Consider the following 15,615-nt stretch of genomic DNA (forward strand, 5'->3'; position numbering starts at 1 on the left):
TCTGCGTTGATACACAGCATGTCTTTTAGTTGCTGCAATTCAGCGAGAGCTGGATCTTGAGCCAAAGGTGTTTTGCCTACTGATTCCTTCTCTGGGGATGCTGGATCATGCTTAATTTTTTTGGTCCCTGAGGAAAGAGCAAAAGCCACCTCAATCTTCCCAGATTTAGAGTTGGTCATCTTATAAGGCTGTTCCAGTGTTACAAAGGGCTATGGAGCAAAAGAGGCAGCAGTGAGTTGAAAAATTACAAGGAGTTCTGAGGAGCTGAGAGACTAAGCAGCCATCTTCCTTGGTGTTCACCAGTGCTTTCCTCTTATTATAAAATTCAATAAAGCAATGAATGATCAAAAGCAGTAAACAGATATTGCCATTTTTGCAGATTACTCCAAATTATCACAATACTTATACTAAACAGGATTCACAGACTTTTTTTTAGAAGGGCATAAATGCTTTAAGTTAATTGTTTAGGGGCACAAAAATAGGCAGATGCAATATAATTTGAATTAGGCATTACTTAGTATCTGTAAGTAGTATAAAGACCTGGGTATGTTTATTGATAACGCATTGGGAATGAGTGCACAAAGTGAAACAGCAGCAGTCAAAGTTGAGTGCATGTTAGAAGGCCTGAAACTTGATTAGATGCAAAGAATGAAGATATCCTACCCTATATGTGGGGGTCATTTATCAAAGTGCTATATGGCATTTTTGCATACAAAAAACGCCATTAATGCATGCGAAAGCACCATAATGTTTGGTGTGATGCAAATGAGAAATAGGGGAGGAAACTTTGGCCAAGTGGGCTGGGCTCACAGTTTTGTGAAGCCATATTGCATGGCTTTTAACTATACCTTTTTCATTTGTGTAAAGCTGTGGGCTCTTAGATAGCCAGCCAAGCTATGAGAGAGAAAGAGAGTGAGAGAGACTGGCCATAATGCCCTCACACTAGATAAGTATTTATATCTCTATGGGAGGCCCAACTAGTCACTCGAGGTGAGGTTTAGGTATTAGTGTAGGGGTTAGGGGCCACTTTGACATTCAAAGTGAGACATATGAACAGAACAGTGCTCTCTTGTGAAGATCTGATGACCTTCAGAGTGAGGAAACTCACCCAGAGATGAGATTTGTGCAGTGTTCTCTCAACCTAGATTGGTGTTATCCAGGTAGAGAGTCCATCAAGCTAGGTTGAGAGAATATTGGAGAAATCTCATGTTTGGGTGAGTTTCCTCACTTCAAAGGTCATCAAATCTTCAAGGTCATCAAATCTTTACAAGTGGCCCCTAACCTCTCTCTCTCTCTCTCTCTCGCTCTCTCTCTCTCTCACTCTCTCATGGTCCCCCCCCCCTCCCCAGTGGTAGTATGTAGGAAATACAACACTTCTGGCACTTAGTGCAAAGTGTGAAAAAGTTAATTCAATTTGCATTAAGATAGTGCTTTGAATAGGTATTATTGCAATAAACTGCCTATTACCATAAAACACACTGCTTTTCCTATCACATGCGATATTTCGTGCATTTTGATAAATCCAGGTCTAAGGTAGTTAGATTATGGAGTCATTACTACTCATTTTTCCATAGACACAGAATGGGCTAAAACCTTTAGTAAATATGTCTCTATGTTTGGAATGCTGGTTTGAGTTATGGGAACCCTTTCTGAAAAGGGGATATCAAAATATCAGAAAGGATACATAAATGGGACACTAAGCTAATAAAGGGGGCTCAGGGACATACATTGCTGATAGATTGTCCAAACAGGTACTGTTTGTATAAATGTAAATTATTTATATTTAGCTTATGCCTTTTCATTTGTAGCTCAAGATAAGTTTCATTCACAGAACCTGATTTTAAAAAGCATTTACTCGAGTAAAAATGGGTTTTACTAGAGTAAATGCACTTTACTTGATTAAGTGGGCTTTTGAAAATTGCTACAATATTTTCCATTAAATTGATCCTAGGGTTTACTCATATAAGTGTACTTTACTCCAGTAAATGACTTTTGAAAATTGCTACAATAGTAGTTGCATTTATGCGCGTAACTCCTTTTTAAAATTACCCCCTTACTGTGCATATTTCCCTGTCCTCGGAGGGTTTGCAGTTTGTTTGTACCAGATGGCAAAGGACTATCCCAAGGCCACAAGGAAAAGCTGTAGAATTTAAACCCTGGTTTTCTCTGTTCTCAGCCTACTGCTCTAATCACTAGTAGAGATGTGAATCGTGTGATCGATCGTCTTAACGATCGATTTTGGCTGGGGGGGGAGGAAATAGGATCGTCGCGGTTTTGTTTTTTTAAATATCGTGTAAATCGTAAATCGGGGGAGGACGGGAAAACCGGCACACTAAAACAACCCTAAAACCCACCCCGACCCTTTAAAATAAATCCCCCACCCTCCCGAACCCCCCCAAAATGTCTTAAATTACCTGGGGTCCAGTGGGGGGGGTCCCGGTGTGATCTTCCACTCTCGGGCCATGGGTGCGTTGATAGAAATGGCGCTGGCGCCATTTTGGTTCCTGTCCCCCGACGTCACGAGCATAGGAGATCGCTCCCGGACCCCCGCTGGACCCCCAGGGACTTTTGGCCAGCTTGGGGGGGGCCTCCTGACCCCCACAAGACTTGCCAAAAGTCCAGCAGGGGTCCGGGAACGACCTCCTGCACTCGAATCGTTTTGCCGTATTGCAAAATGGCGCCGGCCATAGGGCCATACGGCCGGCGCCATTTTGCAATACGGCAATATGGCCATACGGCCGGCGCCATTTTGCAATACGGCCCGAGTAAAGCAGTTACTACAGACAAAATAAAGCATCATCCTCTAAAATCAAGGGGCTTTACATTTTTCCACCTTCAAAGGAAAGGATACTTAACTCTGAGAGATAAAGTTATGAAATATTTAACTAATAGAAGTAGTTATAGCTTTGTCACAGAAACAATATTTTAAAAACAGACATTTTAGAGTGAAAGATATTGGTGGACACAGAGATGGAAGATTCACAAGAGCCATGTCACCTAACTTCCTAAAAAGTATTGCCTGATGTATGTCATGGGCCGCAGCTTGAAGAAAGGAGCTACCCTTTCAGCTGGCCGAAGTCTTACAAGAAGTTCTGCCACCACTTTAGTGGGCCTGGGGCTGATGGGAAGAGCTGCTGTCACTGTCACTGCTTCAGTAAGCCTGGGCCCAACATAAAGAGTCAGAGCAATTACTACTTCAGCTGGTCCGGGTCAGATAGAAGAAGCTGCCTGGACCCAACAGGAGGAGCTGCTGCAGCTTCAGCCACTTCACTAAGCTTAGGCCCAACAGGATGACTCACTGCCCTCAAAGGCAGTATTGATTGACTAGGAATAGGGGTTAGTGGGGAGTGTGATGAACTTGTGCTGCATACGTTCTGCATCTACCAATTTTGTTTTTCAGTTTAAGAAAAGAGAAGATCTCACCATTTTTCTGCTGTATGGCGTTGGCCAGGACATGCTTCCTCCTGAATACCTAGAAGAATACCAAGATCAGTTAGCGAAAAGTCCAGAGAAGAACCTGGAGATGGAGGAGTAGCACTTGAGGGTGCTGTGAGTATCGTTTCTTATGCTGTCTCATGTGCTTGTGCGGTTGCAAATGTATTCATGTCTGAAGATGCTTTCTGGTTTCTACATTTATTTGTGTGATGGCTTGTTTACTGTATCACCCACTTGAGTCTAACCAAGATTTATTTTAATTATTTTCTTTGTTGGACCAGTCAGGCTGTTGGCATGTAGTCATAGGTTTGATTGGTTTGTGCATGCTGTTTTCATGGTGTTTCAACTTGTGACTCTTCATATTGTGCATATAGGATTTCTGTAGTAAGTTTAGTTTTCCTTTCCCTATTTGCTGCATGATTAGATGTTCTTGGTAACAAAAATGTGACAGCTTACAAGTTGTTATGATTTCAGACCATCCTTATGACATATTGCTTTCCAATATGAGTTTTTTGAAGACTGTTAGTGAATATGTGCATTAGCTGATATTCTTAAGCTATGTAAGGTCTGTAGCAGGTGCTAGGAAATTGTGTATAGGCAAGTCATGCTTGTTAGAATAATTTTTATGTACCTCAGTGCTATAGAAATAGATAATAATGCATACAGTACTGCAGATATTTAATCCTACTAAACTGCCCTCTTCAAGTATGCAAGATGAGGTTAGGTTAATATGGGGATTCTATTCATATGGTAAATACTGGAATAGAAAGAAAATGTTCTGGAATGAATAAATAACACAGAGAAAGGGATTTTTGTAGTGAATAAAAAGAGCATTCAGCTTAGGAAAGGAAAATAGAGATGACTCAAAGAAAAAGAAAAATATTAAAAGTGTTAGAGAACAAGACAAGTTCTCTAATAGCAAGTGCCATTGTTATGACAAAGAAGCACTGGCTGCTTAAAAGGACATTTTCTATTGAAAACTATCAAAAGTCAAAATAAAAGTTAAGAAAAGCATGCAACTTTTCTCAGAGAAATTATTTTTGCTAAAGATAAAGACAAGGGTTCAGTAAGGCAAATATTTGTATATTTTTAATGTCAGGAGAAAAATTTAGAATTGTAAGAACAGCCTACATTCAAAGGAACTGGAGCTATTCCTTCCAAAGGCAGGAGTAAAGACACTCCAGATAAGGACTTTAAAAAGCTGTGTACATATCCAGGTTGCCAACTCAACCTACTCTTTTCTTCACAGGTTAATTTATTCCTGGTTTTCCCTCCATTACAAGCATGGGCTTCTAGGTTTGGTTTTCCTATTGATTTCTTTAAGAAAAACTGGATCACAAAGTAGTGCATGCAGTAGGGTAAAACCAGGACTGGAAATGTTTGCCCTGAAAATATACTGCCAGTTAGCAAATGTCAGATTTAGCGTGTTCAGTATTTGAGTGATTTGATCTTTATAGGAAATGTTGATGATTTTAGAAGAGTGTTTGTGGTGATGATGTCAAATATGCTTTCTGATTGAACAGTGCTGGAATACCCTCTTGCATGATGGTTGATATTTGGCAAATTCACAATGTGTGGCTTATAGAGATAATACATATTTTAAGAAAACTGAGTTTCTATATAACACACATATGGTAAATGTAGACAATCAAAGCAAGGAACAAAAGAAGAGAGATTTTAAAATATAATTGTGTTAGGTAATTACCACGTTACATTTATAAATGATTTAAAGGGATGCACATTTGTTTGGAATGAATGAGCAAAACATAACAAAAGTGTCCTTAATAATTTCATTCATGGTCCCCTGAAACAAATAAATAAATGGAGGGACCAATGAAACACATATTCTTCATCCCATTTATTTACTTTTCACATTCATTTCACTGGCTTATTGAAGTCTATGGCTGTGTACTGAGGAGAAAAAAACTGGTAACTATAGCAACCAGGTCTTGTCTTTGTGATCTCACCATCTTGTCAGAGGCTTGCCAGAACCAAAGCAGGACAAGTTCTCAAGGAGACTAGCCAGTAGAGATGTGATTCGTGTCCTCGATCGTCTTAACGATCGATTTCGGCTGGGAGGGGGAGGGAATCGTATTGTTGCCGTTTGGGTGTTTAAAGTATCGTGAAAATCGTTAAAATCGTGAGCCGGCACACTAAAACACCCTAAAACCCACCCCCGACCCTTTAAATTAAATCCCCCACCCTCCCGAACCCCCCCAAAATGCCTTAAATTACCTGGGGGTCCAGCGGGGGTCTGGAACGGCCTCCTGAAATCGAATCGTGTTGTCTAGAGCCGGCGCCATTTTGCGCCGCCATTTTGCAAAATGGCGGCGCAAAATGGCGCCGGCCATAGACCAACACGATTCGACTGCAGGAGGTCGTTCCAGACCCCCGCTGGACTTTTGGCAAGTCTTGTGGGGGTCAGGAGGCCCCCCCCAAGCTGGCCAAAAGTCCCTGGGGGTCCAGCGGGGGTCCGGCAAAGGTAGCGCCGGCGCCATTTCTATCAACGCACCCGTGGCCCGAGAGTGGAAGATCACACCGGGACCCCCCCACTGGACCCCAGGTAATTTAAGGCATTTTGGGGGGGGTTCGGGAGGGTGGGGGATTTAATTTAAAGGGTCGGGGGTGGGTTTTAGGGTGTTTTAGTATGCCGGTTTTCCCGCCCTCCCCCTTCCCCTCCCCTTCCCCCGATTTACGATTTTTTGATGATAAATCAGGGGAATTGTTATTGTATCGTGGCCCTAATGATTTTTGACGATTTAAAATATATCGGACGATATTTTAAATCGTCAAAAAACGATTCACATCCCTACTAGCCATACTGAATATGTGTCTGTGTATGTTTGACACAGTATGCTGTTAAGTGAGTGGTACTGTGAATGGGGATACAGTTACAGTATCAATAAATGTATTTGTAATATCCAACCCCCCAGAAGGCAGTGCACCAGGACATTCTATCATGTCAAGAAAAAAGAGGATGTTGATAGGGTGGGAAGCTTTGGCAGAAGCAACAATAAAAAGGCAGTCCAGAACCTAATTTGATGACAGACCATTTTAGGTCCAGAATGACAGAAGAAGGTAATTTAATACATAAGAAATTGAGACATGGGGAGCATATGCCACCACCATCCATTCCTTTTCTTGTTTGGAGCAGAGGGGAAATATGGAAGAGTGATTCAAGACCTGCAGGGATAGAATAAATGTAACACAGAAAACAAGCACTGCGCTCCTTTTTGGTTCCTGCTTATGAGGCAGTGAAGGCAGTATTTGTGCCAACCAATTCACAGGAAAAATGTTGTATGGGATTTTCTGAATCAGAGTATATTAAAGAGCTAGTAGTCAAAGGGAATATGTAAAGTTTAGTCAGTATTATCTTAGTCTCAAGTTCATTGATAGGGGAGAGAGATTATACTGATGAAGTTGTGATCAATCCCCAGGAAAAATGGACAGCACAGATAAAGAGCATGAATGAGGCATTTTGCAGTTTTCCTCAGGGTCAACTCTCTACCTCAACTCCAGTGCCAGCATCAACCTCCAAGGATTTAGAGAAGGTATTGTAGATGAAATCTCTATTTTGGAGGTACTTTAAAATGAGAAAGGACTAGAGATGTGCTTTGTTTTTTTCTACCGGGTCATTTTTTGACTCGGATACTTCGTAGTAAAATTCGGATTTTCTCGTTTAGTTTTTTTGAAAAATGAAACGAGGAAACCCGAAACCGGGCCAAAAAACGAAACGGGAAACGAAACTTTAAAAACCCCCACCCCAAGCATTTAAAATCATTTTTCTACATACATACAAACTCCCCCCCCCCATCCCGATCCCGCCCCAAGACTTACGAACATCCCTGGTGGTCCAGCAGGGTCCCGGGTTCCATTTGCCCTCCGTGCCCGGTGTGCTACTGCAAGCCGTGCTCCTCAAAATGGTGCCGAATAGCCTCTGAACTACCATGTCACAGGGGCTACCGGCACCATTGGTCAGCCCCGTCACATGGCCATCGGCGCCATCTTGTGCTCCTATCATGTGACAGGAGCTGACCAATGGCGCCGAAAGCCTCTGTGACATAGTATGGGCAAAGGCTATCTGCGCCATTTTGATTACTGGCAGCCGACAACGAAATCGCTCCTGGACCCCAGCTGGACCCCCAGGGATTATTGGCAAGCCTTGGGGGGGGGGTCAGGAGCTCTCCCTGAGGCCCCCCGAGGCCCCCCTGGACCACCAGGTAATTTTAAAAGGTTTTTTGGGGGGGGGGGGTCGATTTAACGGGTCGGGTATTTTTTTTTTCTTTTTTTAGCGGCGCGGGCCTACCTAGCGATGTGAATTGGAATCAGAAACGATTCCAATTCACATATCTTAACAATAAGATTCCCCCACCCCCCCAGCCGAATCTGATCGTTAAGACGATCTGGCACACAATTCACATCTCTAGTTTATAATACTCCTTGAATTAATAAATGACTTAAGCTGTTCAGGCAAAAAGAATATAAAACATTCATTTTGGGATCTAACAATGCATTTGCATGGGTATCTTAGTGTAAAGGAGAAACCTAAAGAAACTATCTGTGCCCTTAAGAAAATCTCTGCTTCTATCTTGTGTTGCACGAGTGAAATCTGGATATATTCGTACTTGAGATCAATAAAATGGAACAGATATACTTTCTAAAATATCTTCTCATGACTTCTTATGAATTTTGCTTAGATCTTTCTCCAACATAAATGATACCAGAAGAGTTGCACGCTCGTAAAACTCAGCTGTTGAATCCTCGGGAAACTGAGTTAGATTTTCGGGTATCTCGTGGTGGTTAGTCATAGAAGCTTTTTCTTTAGAGGAAACAGGTAGAAAATACATCTTGCTAATGCAAGTCTTTTCTTCTTCAAATTTGAGAATTTCAAGGAAATTTTTTTTAAAGTTATATAAAGTTATATAGGAAATCTCACCCTATATTTTAGCACAATTTATATACAAAACATGATTAGATCCTAATCTAAACCTTAATAAGAGAGATACTTTACCCTATTGAATGAATGACTCAGACAAAAAGAATATTGTTTTATTATTTTATCCAACAAAAAGATTCAACAATAAGTTTACATGTGTGAAAAAGTACATTAACCCTTCTTTCAGTAACTGATAGCACCTTCTTGAGCAGCAATAACTTTAACTATCACCCTACAGAAATGTTGGCACATTCTTTCCCTTAAGGAATTGTTTAAATTCTTTGACATTCTTTCCTTGCATAAACAGCTCACTCCATGTCTTGCCACAACATTTCAGTAGGGTTTAGATCAGGATTCTGACTTGGCCAATCCAAAACAAAAATATCTCTTCTTTTTCAACTATTCTGTAGTAGATTTACTTAAATGTTTAGGGTCATTGTCTACCTGCAAGACCAATGTTCGGCTCAACTTCAGTTCACAGATGGATGGCCTGCCTTTCTGCAGGTGCTATTGGTTGGCCCCTGTAATGCCATTTTTTAAGATGATGCCGGCTGCCCATTGCTCCTACCATGTGACAGAGGCCGGCCAATGACATCGATAGCCCCTGTCACATGGTAAGGGCAAAAGGCCATCAGCACCATTTTGATTACTGGCAGCTGAAGGCCCGAGAGGGGGAGATCACTCTCAGGACCCCACTGGATCACCAGGGACTTTCAGTAAGTCCTGGGGGGGGGGGGGTCCAGCAAGTCTTTGGGGGTCAGGAGGGGGGGGGGTTGCAATTAATTAAATTTGAAGGGTTGGGGTGGGTTTCGGGCTTCGTTTCAGGGCCAACCGAAATAAAATCGGCCTGAACCGCAGGAAAACAAAATTTCCCATGGTGGGCCGATAACAAAGGCCGAACCAAAAGGTTCAGCTGAATTACATCTCTAACACACAGCTTGAATGTTAATTTGGCAAATGTATTCAAATGTAGGGGTGTGCATCCGGTTTCCACATATTTGTAATCCGCAACTTATTTTGTCCTATCTGTTAAATACGTGGGGAGGCGAAACGCATCGCGACTCCCCACGTATTTAACAGATTTCTGTTTTATTCGGCCTCCTAAATAAAAATTTAAACCCCCCACCCTCCTGACCACCCCAAGACTTACCAAAACTCCCTGGTGGTCCAGCGTGGAGTCCAGAAGCCATCCCTGCACTCGTTTGCCGGTTTCATCATGGCGCCAATAGCCTGTGTCACAGGGGCTACCGGTGCCATTGGTCAGCTCCTGTCACATGGTCACCGGTGCCATCTTGTGCTCCTACCATGTGGCAGGGGCTGACCAATGGCACCGGTAGCCCCTGTGACATAGTATGGGCAAAGGCTATCGGCGCCATTTTGAGTCCTGGCATCGGACAGCCGGCGTGTAGGAGGTCGCTCCGGGACCCCAGTTGGACCCACAGGGACTTTTGGCCAGCTTTGGGGGGGCCTCCTGACCCCCACAAGACTTGCCAAAAGTCCAGCGGGGGTCCGGGAGCGACCTCCTGCACGCCGGCCGTCCGATGCAAGGACTCAAAATGGCGCCGATAGCCTTTGCCCATACTATGTCACAGGGGCTACCGGTGCCATTGGTCAGCCCCTGTCACATGGTAGGAGCACAAGATGGTGCCGGTGACCATGTGACAGGGGCTGACCAATGGCACCGGTAGCCCCTGTGACAAGGGCTATCGGCGACATCATGAAACCGGCAAATGAGTACAGGGATGGCTACTGGACTCCACGCTGGACCACCAGGGAGTTTTGGTAAGTCTTGGGGGGGGGGGGGTCAGGAGGGTGGGGTGTTGTAGTTAATTTTAATTTTAGCTGGGACACAAATTTAACTCGCCGTATTAATGCATCGGGGCGCCATACAGCCAAATGTAACGCATTTGCGCCCCGACGAATCCGAATCACAAATGCACCGAAAACTTTTTTACTGCACATCCCTATTCAAATGCCAGGGTACTATCAAGTTAGGATGAGAGAACATTGAAGTAATCTCATCTTAGTCTGACTTTCCTCACTCCAAATCATGTCAGATCTCTACTATGCTGTTTGTATGTCTCACTCTGCATGTAAAACTGGCACCCAAACTCTAGACCACCACCAAAACCTCACCTCAAGTTTCTAGTTGGCCCTCCTATAGTGATATAAATAATTGACATATGAAAGCCTTATAAAGAGGTTCTCCATCTCTCTCTCAACACTTTATAAGTAGCAAAGTCAATTATTGTGGGTTGCACTAAACTACCTATGCAAAGCACTAAGATAGTGTGCAGTGTGGAAATTATCATATTAGGCACACCCTGTTTCCTTATTACAGGCGTTATCCATATGATAGTTATCACATTTTGATGAATCTAGGGGTGAGTGTGTTAGCTGGATAAAACTTATCCAGCTAATTTATACAGGATTTTCAGTTGTACAGATATGCTGAATAAGTCTTAGATGTACTATGGAGCAGCTGTAACTTATCCAGTTAAGTTAATATGTCTGAATATCTGTACTTATCCAGCATACAGGGTCATTTATCATTTGGGCTTTAATGCTAGCATTAAGGCCCTAACATATATGGTAAATAGTGCAATACACACTAATATGCAAATGGAAGAGTTAATGGTAATGAGCAGCTCCTAATATCAAATGTGATACAGTAATGCAGGAAATAACTGCACCTTTTTTCTGTACATTGTGCCCTTATTAGGGGGGGGGGGGCGGAGAGAGAGAGAGAGAACCTCTGTAGAGACCACTATGTAACTTTACTATGTATACCACTGTAAGAGGGGGCACTTTTAACTCAGGGTGGTGTTTCGGGGGGGTGGGGGCCAGTGGTGTTGCCGTACGGCCGGCGCCATTTTGCACAAAATGGCGCCGGCCGTACGGCAACATGATTCGACTACAGGAGGTTGTTCCAGACCCCCGCTGGACTTTTGGCAAGTCTTGTGGGGGTCAGGAGGCCCCCCCAAGCTGGCCAAAAGTCCCTGGGGGTCCAGCGGGTGTCCGGGAGCGATCTCCTACCGCAAATCGTTTTTCCGTACGGAAAAACGATTCGCGTGCAGGAAGTCATTCCTGGACCCCCGCTGGACCTTTGGCAAGTCTTGTAAGGGTCAGGAGGCCCACCCAAGCTGGCCAAAAGTCCCTGGGGGTCCAGCGGGGGTCCGGGAGCGATCTCCTACGCTCCTGACGTCGGGGGACAAAAAAACAAAATGGCGCCAGCTCTACCTTTGACCTGTCATATGACAGGTCAAAGGTAGCGCCGGCGCCATTTCTACAACGCACGGAGGTCTGAGAGTAAAAGATCACACCGGGACCCTTCCTCTGGACCCCAGGTAATTTAAGGCATTTTGGGGGGGTTCGGGAGGGTGGGGGATTTATTTTAAAGGGTCGGGGTGGGTTTTAGGGTTGTTTTAGTGTGCCGGTTTTCCCGCCCTCCCCCTTCCCCTCCCCCTTCCCCCGATTTACGATTTTTTGACGATAAATCGGGGGAATTGTTATTGTATCGCGGCTCTAACGATTTTTGACGATTTAAAATATATCGGACGATATTTTAAATCGTCAAAAAACGATTCACATCCCTATAAGAGAGTGAAAGTCCGGCGTGGCCACAGTGACAGGGGGAGCAAGATCGGGTTCAAAGGTGGCTGCTGGTTGGAACAGGGAGAACCAGAATAGAGTTGGTGATGACAAGGCGAGGAACAGAGCCAGAATCTGGAGACGAGGTCAGGCAGGCAAAGGTCAATGTCCAGAGGTGAGTTTGAGGAGTGGTCAGCAAAGAGGTCAGGTTCTGGAGGTCAGACAAGGTCAGAGGCAGGCTGAGGTCTTGAGGCAGATGGCAGGCAGGTAGGCAGGCAGGTCAGGAACAAGCTGAGGTCAGTACCAGTAAGACAGTCTGAGGGTACTACCTGGGTAGACAGATAGACGAACACAGGAACAAGCAGAGCACAGGAACTAGGATGCATAAACGAGTCAGGAACAGAACTGGAACAGAAGGATCCTGGAACGAGACTAGGAACAAGCACAGAGGCAATCTCAGAACAAACTGACCCGATTGCCAAGTACAAGCACAGAGGCAATCTCAGAACAAACTGACCCGATTGCCAAGGCAAGGAAGCAGAGACAGGAACTTCCTTATATCGGGGGATCAATCAGGGCGCGCTGCGGAGCTAGGACCTGCCCTTGGCCCTGGTCCGTGTGCACACGCGCGTATGGGCATGGCCAACATGGCCGAGGACGCTGAACCTTGGTGGGAGGCCCGGCGTGCAGTGGAAGGCCCAGCGACCACCGCCGCAGGACGCCGGGGCCTGGCAGGACTGGCAACTACTGCGAGGGAGGACATCCCGGGAACCGCTGTGGAACCATGAAGGTGAGCAGGCCTGCATGCGGGACGGCCACGGGAGGGGAGCATAACACCAAAACTGGATATATACAGGGGAAATTATGTTAAATGAGTGCTAACATAGGTACACACTTGAGAGGAGAAAATAAATAAGGGGCAGATTTTCAAAGACCTACGCGCGTAAACAAATGCAAATACAGAAAAAATTGAGATAAGGAAAATAATGATAAGAATACTCACTATGGGAAAAGCTCAGGCTGACCAGTAAGGGTGTAGCAGTATAGCAAATGAGAGAGTGCCTAGGAGATAAATACAGAAAAATAACATGCCAAAAATGGTCATGTGACTGTTGCTGAGCCAATTGGAAGACAGGGGTAAGAAGACATGTAGAAAATATTCAGAAGCTGATGCAGGGGAGGGGGGAAAGAACAGGTAACAGAGGAAAGGCAAGGAGATGGGGTGGGGGAAGGGGGAGAGGGAAGAGAATGAACAAAGGAGAGGGAAGGGGAGAGAAAAAGACAAAACAAAATAAGAAAGAGTAGAAGGGGAAGTGGGAGGGGTAAGGGGAATGGAAGGGATAGCGGAGAAGACACGGAGGGGAAGAGAATGGAGGATAGGGGAAAAGGAGGAGGGGGAGGAGAGGGATGGTGGATGAGAAAATGGGAAGGAAAGAAAAAAAAAAGGAAGAGATTGCAGGGGTGGTAGGAACTACAGAAGGTCAAGTGTCAAACCACCAAAGGTTCTGGAGAAAAAGAGCATGTAAATATAGTTAGAAAAAGAGTGCACAGTTGTAGCTAGGTAAAAGAGGACCATTCAATCTCGCAGTTGAGACCATTGGGAATTAAAGAATTCAGTTCATAGTTCCAACGTTGTTCTTTTTGGATCAAGGTTAATGAAAATTCTCTACTATTTGTGGGGCATGGGGGTTGTTCAAGCGCAAAACCTTTCAGTGTTGTTATATCATGATTACAGGACCGCCAGTGTCAACCAAAGGTGCTTCAGAGTGACCAGGTTTCAAACAGGAATGATGTTCTATAATTCTAGCTCTTAACTGATGGTTGGTTTTGCCTATGTATGTCAGAGAGAGCATAGGCACAAGATAACATAAATGACGCCACTGGAAGCATACTTGGTGTGATGTCGGAGAGTATATTGTTTGGAAGTGACCGGTTGGAAGAAAGATTGAATAGTTAAGGAATGAGTGCAAACAACATTGGGTAACAATGTCGGTATATAAAAGTTCATAAATAAATAAATAAAACAAACAATCTGAACTAAGGGTATTGGTTTAAGGTCAGAGGAGACTAAAATGTCTCGTGAGTTTCTCTCTGTATGAAAAATAACTGGGAAACTCTTGAAAAATAGAATGAGGTAGAAGTGTTCTCCAATGGGCTTTAATGATATAAACAAGTTTACTGTTATGGGGTGAGAAAGCAAGAATACAGGTAAGTTGAGAGGATGTGTTCTTGTTGTGTGGTATGAATAGAAGATCCCGGTTGATATAGAGAGCTCTTTCAAAAGCTTGTTTAATGGCTTGTGCTGGGTAACTAAGGTCATGGAAACATGTGAACATAAGCTTGGCTTGTGTAATAAAATCCTTTGAGAGGATCAAATTCTCCAGAGTCAGAAAATTGACCCACCGGGATGTTATCCCGTAGCGGATGTAGATGATGGATGGTGTGGTGAAGAAGAGTATTACGGTCAGTGGGTTTCCGGTATAGGATGGTATTAAATGAAGAATTATGAATGCTGACAAGAATGTCCAAAAAAGGAATCTGAATGTGATGTAATTGGGAATCAAACTTGAGGTGTGTGTTATGGGTGTTGAGCCAATCATAGAACAAAAAGAATTGAACCTTGGTACCAACCCATATCAAAAAGATGTCATATATGTATCTGAGCCAAACAGGGAAGAACCGCTTAAAAGGAGAATTGAAGACAAAGTCTGATTTGTACTGAGAAACATATAAACAGGCAATTGAGGGGGCCATGGTGGCTCCTATCACAGTCCCTTTGATCTGTTGAAAATATTCACCTAAAAATTGAAAGAAATTTTGAGTCACAGCAAGTCATGTCAGGGACACTAGGAACAAAGAAGGGATTTCTTCGCCAGGGTCTCATAAGGTTAAAGTTGACTCCACGACTGTCACCATTTCATCTTGGGGATGTTAGAATATAGAGAAATAATGTCTAAGGTCATTAACAGAAACAGATCAGATGAAAAAGAAAATTATTTATTAAAGAGATAAAGTGACCTGAATCACAAACATAAGAGGATGATAGGGAAACAAAGGGGATAAAAAGAAATAAAAACAACGTGTACAAGTTGCACAAAAGATCTTACAGTTTCAGCAATTCAAAGTCTGAATTGAGAAAGTGAATAACAGGAAAGTGAGGGTGTCTGTTGTGTGGACTGAGGCCCACGACTTGTGAAAAAGTTTCCAGATATGTAAATGTTTCTCCAGACTAGCCTTATTCTTTTTCTTATCTTGTAGGAAATGTTGGAGTGGATACAATTGACTAGGCTGTAAAGAGCCCTTTTTAAATATTGGGGTTATATTAGCCACCTTTTAGGAAGCACTGTACTATATATACTGACAGTTCATATGTGTTTAGCTCCTTACAATATCATTTACTTAAGTGGAAAAGGAGAGGAATGATTACTGCCACATATGAACTGTCAGTATATATAGTACAGATCCTGGATCACAATACTACCACCTTTGTCGGCCGGTTTGATAATAATGATGTGATCAAATGATAAACAAAAAATAGACTCACATTTATGCCATGAGATATTCTTGTATTTACTCCTAAAGTCTTGATCATAAAGAGACAGATTGTGTAAGACTAGCCTCTTGAAAGCAATCACTAAAAGGTCTGCAGCGCC

This window comes from Rhinatrema bivittatum, chromosome 1 (assembly GCF_901001135.1).
Source record: "Rhinatrema bivittatum chromosome 1, aRhiBiv1.1, whole genome shotgun sequence".
NCBI lineage: Eukaryota > Metazoa > Chordata > Amphibia > Gymnophiona > Rhinatrematidae > Rhinatrema > Rhinatrema bivittatum.